Genomic DNA, 21,240 nt, shown 5'->3' with positions numbered 1-21,240 from the left:
AAAAAAGGAGTGAGCACTTTCTGGAATCTTCTCAGATAGTGATTTAAGAATGATTCTTTCTGTGTACTCCTGAAAGTAGTCCTTCTAAAAGGAAAAAAAAACCCAAACAACTTGGTAGATTAAATCCCCTTCTGAGACATCCATCAGTCCCTAGCTGCACTGAGACTGTACCTGCTCAGAGCAGGGTCAGAGAACAGGGCTGCAAATATGTGTGTGACTAGTCACAGTTTAGTTCAACTCTGCCTGTTGTCTTTCCCATCACCTTTATCTTGATGCTTGAAGGTAGAAGTGGAAGATTTGCTGAACACCAGTAGTGTCACTTCAGCCTGAATGAAAGGGAGTGTAGGAATCGGAGCCGAAACTAACATTTCGTTAGGCCCACACAGCTGTTCCCTTTTTCTGGCATCCAGGTGCCTCTGACATCTGTTTGGTCTCTGCTGCTGTATGCAGGGTGGACCTCAGGATCTGGGGAATGGCCATTGACGATCTCTTTGGGTCACATGTTGGGCCAGATCAACCCAGTCTTCCAGTAATTCATAGCTGGTGTGTAATGCAAAGTTAACTTAAGGGGGGATTGTAAGAAAAGAAGAGAGGTCTCCCTCCATAAGCACCTGCTTTGAAAAGATTGTGTTTTGCTGATGGGTGTTTTGGTTTTTGTTTTTTCAGTGTTGCCAGTGTTCTTGATGTGATTGTAGGCACAATGATATTTTGTGGTCATTTTAAAAGACCAGAGTCTAGTGAGCACATAAGAACCCCAGTTTTCATTGAAGAATGAATTAAGAGACGCGTGTTGTAGGAAACATAAAACCTTGAAGGCATGCCCCGATTGCATGGGAAAGGCTTGGTAACCAGAAGAGGATAGAAAATAACAACTCTTTTATCACAACAGGGGAAAAAAAATCCTCTTTTTTTATTTTAATTCAAAGGAGGTTTTTCAGCTACGGATTCTTTCTGTGCTACAGCAGTCATGAGAACTCCTAAGAAAATTTATACTCTGCATGTCTTTAAAGCTCATGGGTGGAGTAGTACACATTTGGAGCTAAATCAATGCCCTTCATGTCCAGCTTGTCATACTGGGATGAGAGGCTCGCAGAGTCTCTGCTTAACTTCTTGCACCCTATTTGCAAGCTTTCTGTGAAAAGTATTCATATTAACATAAGTGGAAAACTTTTACTGGGAAAGGCCCTGTAGGGTTGCCTTTAAGGCTTCTTGGCTCCATCTTGTAAATCATAGTAGATTAATTAGATGTTATGGCTGCAAACCACAGCTGAAAGAGAAGATCTATTGGCCTAGTTATGTGGCTAAACAAGCTTTCTATGCATCCACAGAAGCTCCACTGCTCTTACGCGCAGTCTGCTGAACATAATCACAAGTGGCACTGTTTCCACATATTGACAGTTTCTGCTCATTGCAGGTTCTTGTGTTGTACTTACCAACATGGTGCCTGAGTACCCTAAAGATGTACACTTAATTTCCAAAACTGACATGCATGAGAAGTAATGTGGTTACTCACTAATGTTAATTGACTTCTAAAAAACCAAAAAGTTTTTCAGATAGTACTGATCTTGATATGTTTAACAGAAATAGGGTGGAACTTATCCACCAAAGCGAAAAGTCTTTTCAAGCATTCATCCTTCTTTTTCAGTGAAGCAGCTTCTGTCACTCACTTGCCAATCCTTGACAATCTTCATTCATCACATGCCTCTTTTTCCGTTGTTTTCCCCAGACTTCCTATCAGTTTCAGATGATGAAACACCACCAGCCAAAGACAGCAATTCTTGGTGCTGTGTTCTAGAGGATGTGGTGGTTTTCACCAGAGCTGGTAAACACACGTGCATAGAAATAACACGTGAAGTGGGAACAACTTCAACTGACCCTGTTTTGATTTCAGTTGCTTTCTCAATTTTTAATGAAAGCTGCCTTCCTTTTGTTGAAAGATTCTACACACACACACACACCCCCACACACACCCCCCAAACTGTCTAGTTCTTAAGCATCATTAGGTAAAGAAGATATTATGTAAGATATTATGTACATGTAAAGCTGAACATCAAAGTTAACTCTGTATTTTGCTGGATTGATTCAGTTCTTATTCTCCCAGGTAACCAAAAAGAGCATCAGATCACCTCAGAGCAGATTGTAATTCTTTATTTTTCTTTCTTTCTTTCTTTCTTTTATTTTCATGGGAAAGAATGGTATATTGAAGCTGCCTGAGCAATGTTGGGGTTTGGGTTGGGTTTTTTTTTCTAGTTTTAAGTAAAGCAAATATGACCATGGGGAGGAATAATTTTATCCCAGTGGTCCTGATGCTGATCTCTTTTTTGCCAAAGTAAATCAAGAATAATCTTACCAACATCAGTACAGCCACATCAGTAAAATTCTAGTGGGAATATGGAATATGGCACAGTATGTCTGTAAAGTATAATGAAAGATTGCAGTGGGAATTGTTGTTCCTGTGTATCTCTGCAGGAAATCAGTGGAATTTGGTATTTGAGATGGTTGAATAAAAGAAACTTCTAGTTTTAGTTAATCAAGGCTGAGTTAATTAATCTGACATGTGACAGGAGAACACTGTGAAACTTCAACCATGTCATCTGAGACTGGACTGAATACCTCTGCTCTGGAACCGAAAAATGCTTTTCAAATCTGCTGTTAATATGATAATGGTTGGCAGCATTTGGGCAGGGTGGGAACTGACATAAAAACAAATTGGAAACAAAGGCTGCTGCTCTGTTTCAAACCTGCCTGTTAAGTGTTGCAGAGCAGTCCTTTCTCTGTGTATTTATGAAGGAAAGCAGGAACCGGTAAGATAATTTTGTTAGCACAGGCCACTTCTTTGCATTCTTCATGGCTGACAGTGTCTTCACTCAAACTGCAGAACCAATTTCTGAAAAAGCGGCCATTTAGGCTGTTTAAACAACTGACTGGGTAGTGACAGGCTGCTTTTACGGGCTGCACAGATAGATACATGGTGCATCCATACCCACAGCGCTGCCTCATACACCTCACAGCTGTCCCTTGGCGTGCCCATGGAAAACTCCAGTTCCCCCATAGCTGCGGGTGTTGCACAAGGCTGCTGCAACAGCCAGGAGAGAGCAGGGACCAGTGGGCAACGTATGGAGGTTGAAGGATGCTGCCTTTGAGGGAGGGAGGTTAAATCAGATTCCAGGAGGTTCAGTGCAGGATTACATTCTTTTCACTACCTGCCTGGAAACATACTAAAAGCCTTCACATTGAGAAAACGAGAAACTGCTGAAAACACAGAATAAACACATAAACTGTCCAGTCAGAGAAATTAGAACAGGAAAATAATAATTCCTCTAATTTACATGCTTATCAGTTTAGGATGAGAAGGTGGTCAAGAAGAGACATTCAACTCATTTTATAATTGGCTTGTACTTCATTTCCAAATGAGAAAAAACTTCCTTTAATGGGCAAAGGTGCTGAAAAGATAAGCCATCATGATACTTGCATTGAGAATGTACATACGGCTCTCTCCAGTCTGCGCACCTTTGTATGGCAGCTCAGTCTGTGAGGTTAGGCTTCTGTGAGGCTGTGCTTCCTCCGGAAAGCTGGTGGGGCTGAGGCTCTTCGGGTCACGTACATACGATCTGGTTTGGGATTTGGAGTGCTGCTGTGTCGATTTCACTCAGAAAGTTAAGACAACTCTTTCCTCCTAGCAATACCCAGCATTTTATGGGCAGCAGGTCTGGCGGTAGCGTTTGATCTGTCAGCGGAACTGGGCCTTCTGCTCAGCAGAGTGACCCGGGGAGCAGGGGGCCTTGGGGCGCCTCGTGTCCAGCCTCCCGCTGAAAGCAGGCAGGTCATGCAGCAGGTAGCCCAGCCACGTCTTGTTGAGTGTTGAGTATCTCCAAGGACAGAGATTCCACAGCCTCTCTGGGCAACCTGCTCCAGCTGGCCACCTTCACGGAAATTATTTTTTTTCTTTTTACGCAGCCAGAATTTCCTGTGTTGTGTGTTGTGAGTGCTGCTTCTAGCCCTCCTGCTGTCCACCTTTGAGGACAGTCTCGTTCCATGTTCTCCACACACTCCTCTTAGGTGCCTGCAGACTGCAGCAAGGTCTCTCATTAGCCTTCACTCCTTAAGGCTGAACACAGTTCTCTCATCCTCTCATTGTAAGTCATATGCTCCAGTAATGGGTCTTCTGGTGGTTTCTGTTGCCTTTTTTTAAAAAAATCCAGATAACTGGAATATTTGGAAGCTGCAGTTAAGAGGACATGGCACAGGACGAAGTATACAGCTACCCTTACACTCCCTAACATTAAAATAAAGAAGAGCTCACATGTGATCTTGAGCTCACGGACTAGGAAAGACAGAGTACCGTGACACAGGAATGAAGAATCCCTTCTTATGGTGGCTTGCCAGCTGTTCTCCCCCACTTACATTTTGTATCAGGTACTACATGGTAAGATGTAGTAAGTAGCTCTTACTTACTACATCAGTAGATGCAGCAGCTGATACTCATATGGATCCAGGTTTTGAAGGAAAACACTTCTGTAGCACTTATCATAATATATGCTTATTTTACCCTCTTCCTTTTGCCACAAAATAATTAGTGTTATGAATACATGTATTTAAATACATGTGAACATAGAAATGCATCTATTATGAGAAATATCTTCATACCAAATGTCTCTTTTTTTAAATACAGGTTCCTTAACTGCATTCATGAAATCTTTGGACAGGGTTGTCAGTTTGTAGTGCGCTGATGAGTGTGTGTGAGTCCCACTGGCCCTCCCTGTCTTCTCACTGTCACACAAAGCTGCCAAGGGTCAGTATGTGTTGCAGCCCTCCTTTCACAGCAAGCATGCTGTAGCCAAGGCTGTGACATGGATAGTGTCATAGTTCCATCCACACCTTGGTTCCTTTTGCGCTGTCTCTCATGTCAGTGTCATAGTAAGGCATCTCTCATCCCAGAGGTGTGGATGCTGGGCCGCTGGCTGTTCCTTTTTCTGACTCTCATAGAAAACAGATTTCCTGCTAAGAAAATTCACATTGGCCTTGTGTCTGCAGGGAGATGTCCCCTCAAGGGGAAGTTCACTATTTATGTCCTCCAAGAGCTAGAGATTTCCTCATAAAACTGACCCCTTTCTGTAGATCATGTGCCAGAGCTTCAGCTGCTGTAGCTGGCTGTACAGTTGTGCTGATGTGGTGAATTTAGGTTAGCAGAGCAGCTGCTCTTGTCCCAGGTAGCAGTTTGTATTGAATAACTGTTGCAGAGCTGGTGCACTTGAACCTACATAAATTGTATGTGATGTGTACATATTGCATATACAGTCTATATATGGAATATGGTGGAATAAAGGTATATGCATGCTCTTTTGTGGTACTTTGAATAACACTTAGGTATAAATGAGGTTTTATTTATTGTACATACTGTTGTTAAAGGGTACTTTGAGAAGAAGTGTGTTGATGATCATTTTATCCTTCTTTTTCTTATTAAACATTTATTACAATAAACTTTGTTATTTCAGACTACTGCCTCAAGAGATTTATAGCATATTTAACACCTCTCTTTTTTTAACATAATTTTAGTTTGAGGATTTTTTTACTTGTAACTTTCTTAGTGTCGACACACTGCAGTAGGTTTGCACCATAGTAACACGTTACTCAGCATGGAATGTGAATGCTGCTTTTTGCCTGACAGTTAAGAAACAGGAGGTTTGTGCTTATTTTGAAATGTGGACACACTAGCACAGTGTGTTTACCAACCTCTGTTAGACATTGATGCAAATAGTCCAAGTTCTGTTTCACCACACTCAAATTTGAGTTCAAATAGAAAACCATATATTTTTAAAAATACAAGTTGCTAGTATTCAGCTTTTTGGTGGCAAATTGTTAAGCCGCTTGGAATTCATTCCATAATGCAGACAAAATTTATCTTGGAACTGAGAAGTTGATGGGCATGGTGGTGTGGTGGTCATGATGATATGCCATGGCTTCACATGTCTCTAAAACATATTGAATAACAGCTAAATAGGTAATATGTGGCATGTCAAAATTTGTGAGAATGGACTGTTGTTTCCCTGAGGGTAATTGCACTTCATACATATGCAGCAGGTGGAAGAAGCAATCTGTAGAAATTCCTCCCAGATTTCGTCAAGAGTTCCTCGACTAAGTGCGGTCAGCTCTGCAGGTCTGTGCTGGAGGGCTTCCCAGTGCTACTGCCCTGAGGCAATCTGTCAGAAGGATTTACACCAGAGGTACAAATACTAGAAGCTCCAGCTTCTTAGAAGTTGGGGCAATCTGATTGTCAGGGTTGGACAGATGCCATAGGCTCAGAAATCTTGGGTTATTCTAAAAATTATTTTCATGGAGCAGAGGGAAACCAGGAGGTGAAAATCTGTATGAGAACCCCAGATTCCTATTTTTTTCCTTCTTCTTCATCCCCAGTCACGTAATTATGGCTCTCTGTATGTGTTTTCACAGCATTCATGGCAAATTCATTGTTTTTGTAGGAACCAGCTCTGACTGTGTCTTGAACCTGCCAGAGCAGCCCTGATACTTGCTACCACGACAGCCTCTTCACTGCCATCCAAGTAGCTGTAGCTGCTCTCTGCACTGTTTTTCAGCAGCGTCTAGAAGGAAATGTAGCCAGTTGGCTGCTTCTTATTCGTTTTAACTTTTACATAGATTTCTATTAAAATACTGACATGTGAAATGCTTTGGAAGGATGCACATTAACTATTATGTTATTAAATTATAGTATCTGGATGTGGGCTCAAAATAGCTCTGAAAGCAAACAATGGAGTAGTTCATTAGGTCTTAGTCTGAATGACCTTTGGCATTAGTTACTTCAGGTAGTTGCTACTGCAAGAGATCACAGTAAGAAGTAAAAGAGAAAAAAAGATCTACCCTTTGAGATTTAATGCCTTCTCTCTCTGTTGAAGCAGAAAGTATGATACAGCTGCCATGGCTTAATCTAACTCATTTAATTTTACATTGCAAGGGACTAGGTGTATGCACATGGCCGGGTTTTGTGTTATTATTTGAGGAAGAGTAACTTTCATGTGTGAAGAAAGAGGAGGTCACTTCTCAAAACGTACAAATTTTTAGTTGCTTGCTATAAAAAAAAAAGGTTTCTTTAATATTTCTTCTTAAACTCTTCTGTTTTCATCTGTTTTCATAAGATTTCTTGCAGAGTGCTTTCTCGTACTTGGGGGAAAAAAAAAAAGCATTTAGCAGATTCAGAGAAGGAAACCCGTAAACTAACTCAAGTTCATTATTAAACAAACAACCTTCAGCAGATCTTACTTCTTGGTGTGCCTTGACTCATGGTTTTTAATGGTTGGAGTCCATGATACTGGGCACTGGTGCAGCCACACAATTACACAGCGCCTAGCTGCCCTTGGTAGGTGTGGGAACCAGCTCAGCCTGGAACAGTGCAAACCTTCATGCAGTGCAGGTGGCTCCTCTTGCATAGTCTCTAATGAGAGACAGTATCCGTTGCTTTGAATTCAATGAGCTTTTGAAATGCTTTTAAGTCATCAAGTGGCTGAGTAAGGGGCTTGCTCTCTTAATGGAGAGGAACGATACATCTGCATCTATTGGTTATTCTCTTATTGTTTCGTCCTTCTCTCCTCCTGTCTCTCTACTAAGTGAATGGAGGAAAGGCAGGAGGTGTGTCGTAAGGGTGTGTGGGAGTATGTGAGGACCACAGCTGGCTGGATTATGCTCAAACAACTGTGTAGGACAGGAGGTGTCAAGCCTGGCAAGGTTTAGGCCCTACCACCTATGGGGGGTGATGTCCATGTGAACTCTGGCCAGGGTGATGCCTAGGACATGTGGAGAACCGACCAGTTCATTTCAAAAGGGAGCCCAGGAGCAAAGTAACGTGTGGCAAGGGGGAACAGTCAGAGGACCAGGACCCAGCAGCAATTCATGGACCAAAACAGTAGCTAAGACTGCATGAAGGCACTGCTTGGATCCCTGAAAATGTTGCTGCTTCCTTATTGATAAAGCCCCTGGATATGCCTAAGTGTATCTAGCTTATAAAGAAAACAGCTAGAAGATTTTGTGGGCAAAAAGAAATACAACTTACTGGTTAATAATGTTGACACTAACGCTAGCACCTTTACAAGAAAAACAATCAGTCCGCTGAAAGGAATCCTACTCTGGGAAAGAGCTAAAAGGGGTTGGATCTACCATGTTCTTTTGCCCTTTTGTGGGGCATGGAGATGCCTGTAGATCCTAGTCATGAAGTCTGAAAGGACACATTGGCCAAATAATCTAGTCTTAGGTAAAGTGGATAAATGCACGGTGAGAATGGACAGTTGTTAATCAAAAATCTGTAGTGTTCTCATTATCACAGCAAGAAAGAGTTCAATTAGAAATCAAATAAGAGAAAAATAGTAATGATGTTACCTCATTTAATTTGATTTTTCACTTCATATGTATTCATTTAATCTATTTACAATAAAGAAATTTATGACATTTGTGTTCATTATATATAATTACATATATTGATATTTGCTTATATTCCATGTTGAATTGTGGCTTTTATTGGTAGATCTGTCATTCCTGAAACTTACTGTTTATAATCAATATGACATTTCATCAAATAACAGATGAGAAATCCTATCTATTACTAAGTTTGAAAGCAATCTTTTCTTGGCAGAATATGTGTGTTCATTTGAACTGAACAGTATCCATTTTATAAATAAGTCTACATACTGTCAACACATTTCTGACTAGTCTCCTGAAGTCTGATGGGAAACAAGTCCATTCGGCAATTAGAGAATGCCTATAAAATAATAGGACTTTCAGCAACAGTAGTATTAGGGAGCTTGAGTACTGCCCTCGAAAATGTCAAGTTATTTAATTCATGTAATACACTTATAGGAAAGAAGGGAAATGCATATATGCAGCTTTCCTCCAGAAGTTTTTTCAAATCTCCCTCCTTTTCTCTAAAACCTCGAAGGTAGTTGAGGTTGTCAAAGCAGAGCCCTTAGAATACATTCTGTTTATCTTGTGATCAACTTAGCTGAAAATCCTGTAACTCAGAGCACGGCTTATTTGTGATCTGTCAAGAGCCCTTGAGAGCTCTCTCTTAAGGGGTTTATTGCTTTTGCTTCTCGTGCTGTCTATGTCGCACACAGGAGTGATGGCAAACACTGTTTGGATCTAATGCTAAAATCTATATCTCTAAGTGTCACTGACATCAAAGGAATCAGACCCCTCTGATTTCCAAGGTCCCAATCACACATCTGAGAGAGTTCTTTTGTCTCCTTCACATGACTATTAATCTCATCTCCAGGGAGAGCTTGTGTACTTGCAGAGAAGTTTTGTGGGGCTGGTTTCCATGTTTGTTTTCTGGAGACAAACTGTTGGTTTCAAAGATACTGTGCATAATATGGCATGATTTCACAGAGCTGTAGTTGAGATGTTTTATTATTTATTTCAGCTGAACATTTACTCTATGAAACTGAGCAATCAAAAGAGGGCTTTTGGGACATTATCAGTTCAGTCTAATGTATGAGCTCCGATTATTGTATCATTATAATATGCTGCTCGGTGTCTTTTGCCATTGATTTACCTACATTTTTTAAATTGCTCAATCAGAAGCCATTTATCTGATAAATTATTAACAAATAAATGTTCCTGATGGAAAAACAAATAATTCAGTGTCGTAAATCATGTCTCACACAGGCAACAGCAGTCAGAAGTTAACTGCTTTTGAGCCAAGTAAGTAGTTTATGTAATGTACATGGAAATTATGTAGTGAAATAAACATTTCATTGCAAAGAAAGGATGGCTGTTATTTTCCTAGACTTATACCAGATTCTGCAGTGTCTGCATTGTACATTTCTATTTTCTTTTATTAGTACACCAAACATAAAACAAAATTTAGTTTCAGGTATACATAGGCATCTGCGTTTGTTAGACTCTGACCCTACTGGAAGGTGCTCAAACTGGTCCTTTGTAATATTTCTGTAGAAACCTTTTGATGTAATTCTGCTTCTCCACTCAGAAGTACTTTTTCTTGATTAATGGAATATTTACAGGGTTAATGTGTTTGGCAGGTCATGTTGGCATTGATGATTTTGCAGGCTTAACTGTATTCCAAATTCCTTGAGGTCTGATATACTTTGAAAGAAAGTAGATGTGTTCATGCCTAAAGCTAGAAATTGTAGTACAGGGTTGGCAATTAAATACCATATTCCTGTTTCTGTCTGTGTTCCATTTCTTCAATATGGAGGCACAGATAGATAATTTAAAATAAGAAAAGAAAAAAAAAACAACAAAAACCAAAACCAAACACAGGGGAAAAAAAACAACCCCAAACCAGAAAAAAACAAGAACGGTCAAACAATTCTCACTAAATACTATTAATATTTTCTCCAGATGGGTCTGGCATTGTTCTCAGTATAAAAGTGGGGTTTTCACTGATTTACAAAAAGCCTGTAAATCACATTTCAGGTCAATGTCAAGGGTAAAAGGCAGCAGAGTAGCAACAGCACATGCAGTATATCATCTCTTGCTAGTGAAGTTCTAACATTATTTTTCATGTAGCCCACTTAAAATAAATGTAATTAGCAATTTTCTGTTATTGGGAATATTTTCATTTGGAGCTTACTATTGAGAAACACATTTGATGTAAATTTCCTTCCCCTTCCTCCCTACCCTGAACTTCAGATTCCAGGCTGCTAATGTTTACAAGATACTGAGACAGTACTTCCAAAAACTTGAGCTGGCAAGTACTACTTCTGGGGCCCTACTGCACAAAATTTCTGTTTGGTCTTGAAGAAGGGAACTGAGTGTTTGTTGTATTGTTTGGGTTTTGGTTGTGTTTTGGGGGTTTTTTTTCCAACTATGCAGCAAGCATCTTCTCTTTTCATACAGGCTCAGCGAGTTGTACACTATTTCAGCAGAGATGTCTGATCTTTCCATCTGCGTACCTGGAGTTGCTTTATTCCTTGACTGGTCTTTTCAGTAATCACTAAAGATTCTTGAGAATGAACACTGGAACAGATGAGTTAAATGCATCCTGAATGTTCTTCATCAAAATTAGATGTCCTGGACTTCCTGGATGTGCATAAGGACACAAAGGTTAGTGTATTCCTTAAAAGCCTGAAGTTTCAAGATGGTTTCATTTAACCATTAGCAGTGCAGACTATGTTTCAGTTTGTTGCTTAAACATAGCCCCAGGTGGATTAAATGGTGGATGGATGACAGACATCTAATATATAGTTGAGGTCATGCTTTTGACTGCTGTGGAAAAAATGTACTTAGTGAGCTGGTGCAACTTAAAGCCCTCTGAATGACTTGCTAGCTGCCGCCAAGAGCAAGACCTACCCATGCTCTGAGCTTGGTTGCCATTAGCCATTTTTGTGGTATTTCTTCTGAGCTTCAGTTTAGTGCATTGTAATCATACTCATCTGATTTACAACTGGTCAAAAGGGGATGAAAAGAGTATTCTAGTTACCTCTGTTCACAAGATGGTCCTTGGTTACAGCCAGTGGGGATAAGGGGGTTGATGTTTGTCCACCTGTGTGCTTATTTGTTCAAGGTGGCATGTGGGCTTCAGGGTAATGCTGAAGACATATATAACTTTGAAAAAAACCTAATTTCTTCCTAATGGCAACTATTAACTTCCTGGAAGCTGTGAGATTTTAATAAAATGCTTTTATTATCCCTTGATATCTGTTAAAATATTATATCATCTATGGATATTGGTCTGTCTCCACTCTGCCATCTCCAGAAATCACCCTCAGTCAGGACAATTCACTGATGTAATTTTTCCGTGGTACAATTGAAAATGTAGAAGAAACCATTCTGCAAACAGATACATGCTCAGAAAGGTGGTGGAATGTGTGTGGGCATATGTGCGCATCAAGTCATGTCCCAAACACATAACAGACAAGGAAAGTAACAAGATCATAAAGATACATCATGATTTTCAGCACCAATCATAACATTATAAAAAAAATGTTTATAATGATGTGGATAATGCTACGTGCAGTAGAGAAGGAAAGTGAACAGTCATGTAACCTTGATTTTATTCTATGATTGCCATCTGTTTTCCATCCTTTGCAGAATATTCTTCAGGATTATTGCTCCGTCTGGGTTTGGGGGAGGAAGGGGCAAAGTTATTTTCCATTTTACACTGTCAACCTCATCCTATTTGATTTGGCCATTAAAAAAAAAGAATTAGTTTTACAAAGACTATTTGTTCTTATTAAACATTTCGACAACCTATTAAAACAGTTTCAGGAAACCTATTGGCTAAAATAGATGGAGTTCAAACTTGATGCAATTAAAACTACATGAATTGAGTTCTGCTTGCTCATTTTTGTGGAGGGATTCTAGTGACATCATTTGAATAATCGCTTTTTAATCAATGTTTTTTTGTCTACTGCTCTAGCTAGCTTTTCTTTTTGCATTCTAAATGCCTAGTCCCTGTATAAAGTAAATAGAAGACAAAAATATCATTCCTCATCAAAAGAAATTGTTTCCCCATTGGCACCAAATGTCTACTCCAGATAGGAGAAGAGGAGAAAAAAACCACAATAACAATACAGTTTTGTTTAATCTAAGTTCTATTGAAGTTACTGAGAGTTTTTTAATACAGTTCAGTAGGAACAATAACCTGCATATAAAAATACAGACTCCATTTAAAGGCAGAAGGTCAGACAAGTTGTAAGATTTTGCAAAGATTTCCATGTGGGCAAGAGCTATGTTAGTTCTGTGGAGTGCACTCGCTGTGTAGCTAAATATTTTACAAGAAAATAAGATTCATATAGGAGATATATTGTAGCTTTAACGTGTAATCATTTTTTTATAATATTACATCTTCTATACGTGTGTGTACTAAGGGGTGAATACCTCACACAGTTGCAGAGCTCAAATTTCAAGTGTTGTGAACTCCACCTCCCTGCACTGCATTCATGTTTTTACTTCTTGGGGTATTTGTGTAATACGTATTTGTGTGGACCGTTAAATATATATAATGTATATGATTACAGGTTCTGCAAATTCAGTACAATTGTTGACACAGCCTTGCTATGTTAGGGTAGGTAAAGCTAGAAGATCCTATGTATCTTTCAATGTGCTTATGGTATTGCTACTAAAGCACACATTCATTAATACCAGTATATAAATTTGGATGAAAAATTATGCAAACAAATGCTTTATTTTTCAGTTTTGTGGACTTTGTAGTTTATGCTATGACAAATGTTACAGACATTTGATAGATTGGAGATCAAATTTTCATTGATAGGTAATGGATATGTTCATTTAAACAGCGGAAATGAAAAAATGAGCTAAATATCTGACTGGCTGCAAACCTGGTGGAGTTTCACCTGTCCAAATTTTCCACAATGACTTTTGTTATTGGCAGAAGAAAACACTGCAAGAACAGAAGTGCAGCTAGGTTTAACCACTAGGCCTGTGGAAGCTTAAGTAGTAAAAGTAAGAAATTACCCTGATGTAAATGAATAAATGTTATACTAGATTAAGTACCTAGCTTATTAAGTCAAAAGAAGTGTTGTGCATTTAATGAAGAAGCACACACACAAAAGAAAATATATGATGGCTTATGAAGTGGGAATGTTTACCATAAACCTAGATTTGAAATTGATCCTGGAGATTTTGTGTGAAGCCTATACAGCATACAGACCAAGCTCTGGAGGTTACAGCTTCATCCTAGAGGTTGAAAGGAGAGTCCCCTGACAAGGGGAAGACTGAATTATGTCTTGGGAGGTTGACTTAATATGCAGGAAAAAAGATGTCTTCTGTCAGTATATTTTGTGAGGAGGAAAACCAGAAGTGATCTAGCCACCACTTCAGAAGTAGGTCAGAGCTGTGAATCCTAATCCAAAGCAACATGACTGCAACTCAGCATAAGGTCTCTTAAGTTCCAGAAAAATGGGTTGTGTTTAAGACATGTCTCTGCCCTTGTCATCACCTTTGCCTGATATGCTGGCTTTCCTGAGAACCATCTTTCACACAAGAGTAACCACACCTTCCTCTCAGCTATTTTGCCTCTTCAGCAAACCTAAAGTTACATACTTCTGTCTATAGCAGCAAATCAGGGCTTGGGCATGAGTGATACCTGGCTTCTGCTCAGCCATCCCATCTGTTCACATGTTCCCTAGCATGGTTTTGCCCCATAGCCCCAGACAGTGCCAGGGTGGAGTTCAGGGAGCAGCATAGGGTAAGGACGGTTTCCAGGAGGCAGCTAAGAATACAGCCACCTTGACTTGGGGTGGAGATACTGGGTCACCCACACTCTGGGCAAGAGAATTAGCGCTGGTCTGTTTAAATTACAAACATGCACACAACCAGTGTTGCAAAGCTGAAGCCTCCTCTAACTTCAGCTGTGGAGCACTGATGTCCATGCAAGTTGTTCTGTCATGTTTCTTTACCTTTAACCTTTTCACTGGTCACTACTTAAAGAACAGAGAATTTGGGGAGGTTTAGCTGAACCACCCCCTCTTCCATTTTAGACTCTCAGACAGTATGTAATGCAAAGCATTTGCAGTATTTGTGGCTTTTACACAGTAGATAACGATTGTTCAAACTACAGTGGCCTCTCATACTTATCCCTGGGACTGTTTTCTTTCTCTTTTTTTTTGGTGCCATTTCTAGCTTGAATGAGATAAAGAACTTGCATGAATGAAGTTATGTTTTCCATGCTGCTCTTGTGGGGGACATTTACTCCCTGTAGTTGCTTGCTACTTTGTGGTCTTTTCATTTTTGTATAGTCTTTATTGAATACTTTACATATGAGTTTTAGCTTACTGCTGTGTTGGGCATCATATCTATTAGTAGATTCTGATGAAATATCTATTTTACAATTTTCTTCTGTACAAAAAAAAGAAGCTTGTAAACATGGAATTTTTTCAGTAATAAAGTGATGAGGGAGATACGATGTTCAGCTTTATTAATCTAATAATTAAATAATTAAGATAAAAGTATAAAACCATAACACTACTATCAAAAATTTTAATATCAAACAGCTTTTACAAAAGGAAGTGAAGAATATATGACTTTCCCTTTCTCAATAATTTTATTCACATAAGATTTAAAAATATTTGATTTAAGAAAATGTGGGTATTTTTACTCACTTTGAAAAAAAAACACATTTCAAACAGCAGGATGTAATTTCAGACTATTTGCAGTCAAGAGGCCTCTGCTGAGCAAAATACTCATTCAATTTAGGAATGCAGATTATAATAATTTTCCTATCTCCCTCACAGCAGGATTCCTGTCATCGTTTTGCAAACTCACAGGTTGCAGTATTGAATGACTAGCTAACTTCAGTTCCAGGTAACACATGCTCCAAGCATATTCTCATTAGCTCAACTTAGTTATAATGCAAAGCTGCTTAGTTTCACCAAGTGAAATGGGATACACTTAAATTGCCTCATCTAATATAATGCTTGTTCTTAATACATGCAAAGTGGTTTATGATGGCAAAGCTTGTAGAGCATGAAAATCGGCAGGGAAAGTAAGGTTTTCTGACTAAAACTGTCAAAAAGAAGTCCTATTTTGTATCATTACTTTTTAAAGAGGTTAAGAATGAGGAAGGAGAGATTGGAGTAAGAAATAGTCAGGCTAGAAAAACGTAAATTTAGTGCATTAACATTTTTAATACATCAGCTCTACCAACCAAGAAAATTATCAAGTAAAGCCGTTCTTTCAGTAATGTCTTCTGCACCATAAAATTACATGTAAAATACACACTGGTCAAAATATATTGCAGTAAGGAAAAACAGGCTTTATTCTGTTTTATCCAGAGAATTTTAAATAGTACACCATGTTTCCATTTCTTGTAATTATTAATCCAGCTTCCTGTGGCTGTATTAATTTGCAGGGACTTTTTAATTTCAGATGTGGATAAGCAATTATTTATCTTTCTTCTTCTTTTTAATGCGCTTTAAATAAAGTGACTGTATCCCAATCTCATATACCTTGCAGACACAGAAGCTGGTTTCAATAAGACCCCAAAACACCACTGGTAAAATTGTGGGTTTTTTCCAGTATCCTGCACCTGCAGTCTGACCATAGGGCTATAACTCCTCTCCCTATATTCCTTTCCAATACTTCCAGAAAACTGTTCAGAGAGGGGCTAAGCTGCTGCAGGCTTTGCAGATGACACCCAAGCGCATATCTCATTTTCCACAGATGTAACCAGAGCCGTCACAAAGATGTTGCACTGCCTAGAGGAAAGTGGCTCCTAGAGAAGAGCATCTGGCTGAGACTGAAATTGGGTGAGATCCAGACAGTACTGGTTGAAAGGCAGAAATGATCCAGGCAGCCAGTTGAGCAAGATTCCTAGGCATGTGCCATTAAGCATTAGTTTGCAATGAGGCTGCTCACATCCTTGGAAAAAGGCAGGGATAAGCATTGTCCCTGTTGCTTAGCTGTGGCCCCAGAGAATGAACCAAGAACTCTTCCTACTAAAAGCATTTGCGACACAGTTTTTTTTCAGTCTTTCTTAATTTTTCACTGGGTTTAGAAAACAAGGCCGCAAAACCAACAAAGTCTAGAAAACTATTCCATACCTACCAGGCAAAGGCCTAGACACAGACATCTCTGCAAACTTTCTGAGAGGTTGATATAACTCATAGTATCCAAGGCTGTTTCACTCTTCACAGTAAGAGAGCATTGCTCCTGGACCGCAGTGTCTCTGAGGCTCCTATTTGCATTTTGGTGGAAGGCACTGTTCTTGTTCTCAAAGGTACAGCCATTTTGGATCTCTTGATATCCATGAGCATTTTTTCCTTTTCCACAAATGAACTGCTTCTACAAGAAACGATTTTAAAACTTCTGAGCAAAGAGGGCTCCCGAGAGAGACATAATGCATCTTTTCTTGTTATGCAGCGAGCTTTTAGGAACTGTACACACCACAGAGTCCTTTCAACAAATAAGTTGACTTTCAGAAGTTCTGTACATCTACTGAAATTAAGCCTTCTGCTCTTGGTAGGAGAAAGGTGAAAGATGAGTGATTTAAACTCTGGGATGTCATCAAACATCCCTCATCTGTGAAGTGCCAGGACACAACAGTGTTAGCTTATAGGAATGGATAACTGGTGGGTAGAGATGAAAGTATATGTGAAAGCTGCAAGCAAATAATGCCCCATGAAAACACACAACTGGAGCAGCTGCACACAATACCCTTGGGGAAGCTGGAGTCCAGTTTCAGGATGGAACAGGTATTGGAGCCTGGTCCCAAACATTAATGAAAAGTTACGAGTGTCTTTATGGAGGAGAAATAACTGTAAAACTGTTAGTATTCACTGTCAAAATCTTAAACCTTCTCCCTGACAGCATTATCTTTGCTTTACTTGGTTCCCTCAACAGGGAGCAGAGAGAAGGCATCCTGGATCTCATTTGTGAGGATTTTGTTGGTGTAAGCAGTCACCTGCAGTTTTATTTCCCTGGATTTTCTGAGGTCACAACATGACCCAAGTAAGACATGGTCATCTAAATATTTCTCTTGTGTTTCCTCCACTTCACATTCAGGAATAAGCAAGAGTAAAATGGTAATATAGGTCTTTAGCTTTTTGCTTTTCTTACTGGTGTTTGCATGGTTTTGATTTTTGGTAGATACTTCTCAGAGAAATTTCTGTCTCAAAAGCAAAGATGCTTTCAGAAAGCACTCAAGTCACCCTGTTTGTTTTCCATATATATTTTCCATTATATGAACTGAAGTACTAAATTTAATTGGTTAATCTTTGGGCCTCATGAGGAAAATACATTCCTAGAACATTTTCCTCCTGGTAATTCCTTCCTTTTAGTCTCTTCACTGGCTCACCAGCTGTGCTGCTTATCACAGCTTCATTCACTTTATGAAAACTATTTAAAACATTCTCCATTAAAAACTGTGTAGAAAACTCAGTGCATGTTTGTGAAGCTCTTGTAGGAACATGTAGTTATTGGGAGGAATAAAATAAAAAATGCAAAACTACTATTCAATTGGTATCTGTGCAGCCAAGCTGTACTTATTGCTATCATGAATAAAGCATTTGTTTTTCTAAATTGTGTGTATATTCCTAGAGGGGTACTTAAAAAACAGAGCTTGTTAGAGAAGGCATGGAAACAATGCAGAATTTCTCCTGTTTCAGTACTCAAATAATAAGGCATAATCATAAATTCTTACTGCAGTCCGACCAGCTAAAAGGGCATGGAGGACTCCTCCAGAATTCTGGGAATTTCTTTTTCTTGACCATTTGTGTAACCCAGATCCTCTGAGGAATGAACGGCCAACCGATCCACTTTGGGGTCTGCTTTTGTCTTCCCCCAAAAAAACTCCCTGTCTCTCTGGGCAGTCCCAGTGGAGCTGGGAGCAATGAACACTCCAAAACATTATCCTGGCCAGCTTTTGCCTCCTGAAGTCTTTGGAAGCCAGAAGACTAGGGTGTGAACATTTTGCTCTTGACGGGGTATAATGAGAGCCGGTGTGCTTTGTTCAGCTAGGAGACTCACATAAAATACTGGGTTCCTTGGGGAATTTATGCTTGTCAGTTTGGTTGGTGTGTTTTTCTGGATTTGTAACTGTTACTTTAAATCTTAAATGCTCCTTCCTTCTCTAAAATAGAATTACAAACTCAGCTGCAAAATGCGTATACTAAAGGATGCCAAAAGTTTTCTGTGTCCTTCCTTTTGTTCTCATAGACAGTGGTATTTTCTCTCCTTTATTAATATGCTGGTATCTTGATTAAGATCAAGAAAGCTGCTGTCGTAATGGGCCTGACAAAGTGTGCTTTAACAGCTATTGCATAGTGCTTCAAATATCTTTTAATATTTCAAATATACTAAAATTGAACACATAGTTTACAAATATATAATTGCAAGTTGCTTTTTATATTAGTAATGTAAAAGGAAAAAATATCAAATAGCTTTCTTTTCCTTATTGTTTTTGATTGATTGTTCTAGCTGACTTTTATATTGTGTGGCACAAATACCATTCTCTGAATTTTTTCTCCTTGCAGATTAATGTGCATAGAAATGAGGTAGCAATAGTATTTTCTTTCCATAAACCACTTCCTTTTACAGCTGTATGTATTGTATGACTCCATCACATGGTAAAATGCACATATTGCTACATGTATATCTGTAGCAGTTTGTTTGAAAGTGTCAGCTGTGCCTTTATATAGTCATAAAACAGCATAGACAAATCTTGGATATTTGAGTTTTTAACATCTTGTAGATGTAGTGTTCTAAAATATGTAAATGCATACAATGGATAGAACTTTCTGATGTAATTTTGCGGTCTAATGTCATGTAACACTAAGTTATTCCTAAGCCATGTCCTTAAGAACAAAAATCTATCTCTTTATATATGTTTCTGGATTATTGGCGTGGTCCTAGAAGAATATAAATAGCTGAAGTATAATGCAAGCAGGATTTGGATACAGAAATGTACCAGTATAATTGCCAAAAAAACCCACAAAAAAACAACAGGAAACAAACAAACAAAAAAAGCCCAAAAAACTTTAATGTCCACTTAGTATTTGAGGATTCACAAGTATCTTAGCTTGCAAGAAAGATTGTCACTTCAAATAGTGCAATCACACAGATACAGCATTGCTGTATTGGCTGTGCTGTGTATTCAACTAACACTCATATTCTGCAGGCAGATCAGATCTCATAAGCCAGGTGCCTCCAAAAATTTGTCTTCTGCATTGACCAGACACTGAAAGTTTCTCAGTAATCTCATGCTTCTCACCTGAGAACATGGGCATTTTTTCCCTGATTTGAATACTTAGGCTTTACTTAGAAAAAGCAAAAAGGGAACAGAGACTGAACTCTAAAATTTGGTCTCTCATTTTCAGAGGTAACTGACACCAAGTCTGCTTCCCAACACCAAGTCAGCAGAGATTGTGAAGCCGTAGGATAACATATGGAAAGTGTATTCACTAAAATACTGTTCTGATTTTCACTGGCTTGTGCTCATGCATTGGTATTCTTATGCTATCATATATAGAAATTATGTTCAATTGTAAATGGAAGAAAAAGATGGAAAATAAATGGGCTGTGCACTTTATCCACTTCTCCTTACTGTCCCATATCAGAGATGCTTATTTAACAATTCAGATCCCTGAACAGCTTAAATCTGTGGATGTTTAAAAAAAAAAAGAAAAAAAAGTTTTTCTACTTTTGTTCTGTTTTGCAAAATTCAAAATGTCACATGAAAATCACCCTATTTGTGGCTCACATGAAAATGTTTGGTTCTTTTCAATTTCATGTTCTAAAAATGACATGGGTCTGAAGTTTATTTTTTTCAATATCGTCCCTTAAAAAAGAAAAACCGAACTGGAAAGATGGGTTTGCTGCACCTAAATAGCTATTTCTTTCATCAAATATATCCAAGATTTTAAGTCAGCTTCAGAAGATATTATGGCTTCATCCGATCCTCTTATCCACAGTAACTCTTGGAACCTGGCAGCTCAGTCAGGTGTGAAAAATAATCTCATTTTTATAAGCACTCCAGATATGCTGGAATTTGGTTCTTCAGTAAATAGATGACATGAAATACTTTTTTTTATCAATATTCATTCCAAGATAGTTGCATTACTTAACAATGACAGTGAACTAACACAGAGGAATGCAGAATTGCTGTGCCTATGGAGACTTGACATGCATTTGGATTCTTTGTCCCTGTTTCTGAATATCATGACTTCTTTACGTAGAATCTCAAATATAAACTAAAATAAAACAAGGAAACATTTTTCTTTTTTTTCCTTCCCACACCCCCCCCCCCCCCCCCCCCCCCCCCCCCCCGACAAACTGCTTAGATCTCACAGGCCCAAACTTGAATTGTACAATCTGTTCCTTGGCCTTATTGGAGGGACTAAGGAGTTTTCCTGCCTAGAAGCATAAGCATGTAGCAGAAGTCTCTACATTGAGAACTTGCTCATTTTAAGATGATTCTGTAATCAGCAGCCCAGATCTGAATCACATTCTGGAAGCGTTCATCTCTTGGCATTGATTAGAGGGAGAGTTTAAGGTGACTTCAGCTCCCAATTTAGGCGCTTAACTGAAAAAGTCATCACAATGGATGGTGCATCCAGACCCTAATGTTGCCACAATCCTACTCCAGATTCTACATGAAATCCAGGTGTAGCTGAAGCTGATAGGACTTGTGTCGTTGACCCCAGGCACCTAGAAGCTCTTCTCAGACCTTAATTCAAAACTTGCCAGAATGTTTAACCTTGGGAGATAAGGACATATGGAAATATTGTCAGAGCCTTAAAAGCTGTAACTCAAACG

The 21,240-nt window shown here is 39.0% G+C and overlaps 1 protein-coding gene across 2 annotated transcripts in view; it reads left to right on the top strand.

Moving 5' to 3' along the window:
• HS3ST5 (heparan sulfate-glucosamine 3-sulfotransferase 5) overlaps positions 1–21,240 on the top strand; it is a 195,642-nt gene that overhangs the window by 90,248 nt on the left and 84,154 nt on the right. For both annotated transcript variants that reach the window (XM_037393157.1, XM_037393158.1), the window contains one exon: positions 10,864–11,070. The gene's annotated coding sequence lies outside the window, so the exon portion shown is untranslated. The remainder of the gene's footprint in view (positions 1–10,863; positions 11,071–21,240) is intronic.

This window comes from Falco rusticolus, chromosome 6 (assembly GCF_015220075.1).
Source record: "Falco rusticolus isolate bFalRus1 chromosome 6, bFalRus1.pri, whole genome shotgun sequence".
NCBI lineage: Eukaryota > Metazoa > Chordata > Aves > Falconiformes > Falconidae > Falco > Falco rusticolus.
This window is presented reverse-complemented; position numbering and strand designations above follow the sequence as displayed.